This window comes from Phoenix dactylifera, chromosome 15 (assembly GCF_009389715.1).
Source record: "Phoenix dactylifera cultivar Barhee BC4 chromosome 15, palm_55x_up_171113_PBpolish2nd_filt_p, whole genome shotgun sequence".
NCBI classification, from domain to species: domain Eukaryota; kingdom Viridiplantae; phylum Streptophyta; class Magnoliopsida; order Arecales; family Arecaceae; genus Phoenix; species Phoenix dactylifera.
In genome coordinates, this window is record NC_052406.1 from 1,843,281 (window position 1) to 1,846,825 (window position 3,545).

Genomic DNA, 3,545 nt, shown 5'->3' on the forward strand with positions numbered 1-3,545 from the left:
AGTGAGACACAATAAATACCACAAACCAACCTTACACATGACAAGAACTATTACTAGAGATCGATAGGATCGCTAATGAAAGCATGGACACATAAGAGAAATCAAGATTCAAGAGATCCTTGCAAAAGATGAATATGACCACCTGTATGTATGTATGTATTTATAGCCATCGCAACCTCGAAAGCAAATCGTATATTTGAAATCGTGTCTTAGGTGATATAATTAAGATCTACCCACCGGCAGGTCCCAGGAGAATTGGAACTTGTCAAATCATAGATTTTGGACATCTCTAGCAGAAAGGCTGCTTTAGCCTCCTGGTTTGCAAGGAACCAAGTTCTTAGTAGCAAGAGGGCCAAATTTCGTGCCCAGCAATTTGGTACTGCAGTCTTTTGTGTGACAAAATGACTCATTATTTTTGTTTTAGGAATGGAACCTAAAACAAGTGTCACTGTGAACTCAGGCATCATGTATCAAAATCCTTTGCCACCTCTAGAGAGAGATTATAACCTCTAGATATGAACTAGTGTACACTGGTATGGATATACACGCACCAACAGACAGACAAACAGACAGACAGATAGATGGACGGATATGTGTGAACTCTCTTAGGAGAGGCATTGTGGGACGTAATTTTCATCTATTTTTCTTTGATATGTGCAAAGGTGCTCCATCTACAATGTTTAAAATGCAAGTATTTATGAAATAATATTTAAAATATGAGTAATGCTTATAATTTGAATATGAGAAAAGCATGCATGCAAGGGAAGAAGGATGAGAAATGTAGATTCTATCTCAAAGAAGAAGAAAAAAAGATGTTGAGATTCTTTTTTCTTGTGAAATATGTTTTAGATGAAGCTAATTATCGCCATATGTTTTGGCATTATATCAGTGTTCCTATCTGGCAAAGTAATGGATTAATTTCCCAGTGCACCCATTGCCTTCATGAGAAGAAGCAGCAATGGTGACAAACCACTCCCTCCCCCAATACAATAACTTGGATCACTTTATGCCATGCTAATTGGTTGTTCTCAAAGATAATACTAGGGCGACTCAAACTGGGTTGACTTACTAGTCTCTTATCGCAGAAAAAGAAAAGGATACCAAGAATAAATTGTCTCTCGTGGGATTGCTATAACCTGGTCCTTAATGCTCAAAAATCAATTGATCTGTTTATAAGCAGCTCAACAATAGCTCAAGAGAAGTTTGTTGAAGCATGGTCTTTTGATTAAAAAGAAAAAAAATACTAAATATCGTATTGCATATCAAAACATATATAGTTCATAAATAGGCCAAGCTTGGGCACTAGCTGACTTGCAATGATAAGTATGTTAGAAAGTTCTCCTTATCTATGTCTCATAATCCAAGATTAAGCAACTATGATGGATCATGGCTCCAACGAAGCCAAGAACATGTGATCAAGCTAGATAAATAATTGAATGCTAGCTTGGTTAGCTCATTAGCAGCACTTAAATTTGTGGGTGATTTGAGTTAATGTTGTTGGCAACGTTCATTACCTCGATCATTAGCTTTAGTATGGAAATTGCTATAACAATTTAGGAAGCCCCTTGATATACTGTATATACCAGCCAATAAATCACCAATATTTAGTCATGAAATCATAGCAACAGTAGCAATTAATTTAATGTTTTATTATTTCATTTAATTAGCATTATATTATTTTAACTTACTACCAATGTGCCAGGTTTGGCATTTCTTGCCATTTGAGAGCGGTCTAAGGGCTTAAAGTTCAAACCAAGGTTCGTTGCCTCAGTACCAGACTCCATACCGGTGCCACACTAGCACAGTATCAGTACGGTACGATACAAATTTTTTTACATAGTACGCAATCTGTACTGAATATCGATACCGAACAAATATGGTATATTACATCTCGTACTATCCGGTTCAGATCAGTACTGCATACCATAGTTCAAACTTTATTAATAGCATCTATATCATATTTTTCAAAACATACTATTACGAGTTTATTTTTCTATCTATCTTAAAGATCTTCATTACTCTAATATTTGTTTATATTCTAACCCAAAAAAAAATTGAAAGAATTTTATCTCATATCAATCAAAAATTTATTATTATAGTGATTACAAGACAAATTTTTATCTGTTATTTCGCATTACCATGGTTGTGAAAGCAGGGTTAAGTTCGTTGGTTAAACCTTGGGTCTCCAAAGGAAATTGCTTTTCTTCCATGCGAGGGTACTCGTCACGTCATCCAATAGATTTTGGAGGCGAGGGAGTGTCCACAAGCGGACAAAACATTGGGGCGTTTTTTTGATCAACTCCGGGGCTCGTAATTTCGGTCACAGGCTGAGGGCTATTTAGGGAAGAAGCAAATGTTTGGACAGCCCAAGATTCATGGGCGCAGATCGACCTCGGGATGAGGAGAGAGAAAAGAGGAATTTTTCGCCGCTAAGACTTCGGTGCCTCATCGTACGGACAACAGAATTGCACTTGTTATCTGCCAAAATTACAAAACTGACCCCATCTGCCAACCGTCACAATGTAATTATATTGTGGAACCAAAGGTACCGCTGAAAAAGAAAGCTTGATGAAGGTTTGACTCGTGTCTGTTTTGAAATCCTCCAATGCATTTATTTTTATTTGTTTATTACTCATTTAAGGAAATTGGCAAGCCAAGCACTAGAAAAACTATACCCTACTGGCTTGATGCATCCTACGATCGTATGCCACACAATCATCGTGTTTTATTTCTGTAAACTCCATTCATTATGCATTCATCCCGATAGTTAGCCTATAACAAAAAGATGAGATAATTAGCATGATGCATGACTACATTAAATATGATATAATTTCTCTAAAGGAGCATCCTATTATCATCTTGGATAGTATCAGATCTATAAGTTGAGAAAAAATTGTAGGCAAAAAAAAGTTCAAAATTTGAGAGATAACATCATTTCAAGACTTTAATCCTGCTTGGATGCAGAAAAGGTGTACTATTGAGTTAATGCTAAGCACAAACTAGCAAAATTTTGATAATATCAAATGTAATAATATCTATTTTTTAATTCATTCAAATACAGTGCTGGGTTTGGATTATGATCCTATATAATTTCGATCAATATATTGACCATGGTAAATATTTGTGGCTCTTGATTAGTCCTGAAGCAAGAGTAGGATAAGTGGTTCCCTAGAGAAATAAGAATAGGAGGTAAAAGCGGATCGGATAATATTCGTTCGGATCTGTTTTTATATTCAAATCTATTCAGATATGGATAAAAAATTTGAGCATCCGACTAATATCTGTATCCGTATCCATATATGCCAATGAGAAATGAATATGGATATAGATAAATAGCTATCCGATCTGTTTCCGAATATCCAATTTCATTTGTAACCCCATTTAATTTTATATAGCACTTATATTTTTTTTAAAAAAATAAATGACCACGTTGACATGATATTAACTTGATTTATTATCCATTTAGTAATATATTTGATTCTATAGTCATAAAATTTAATTATTTAATTTATATTCGTATTTATATCTATATTTTTGGTTTCCGA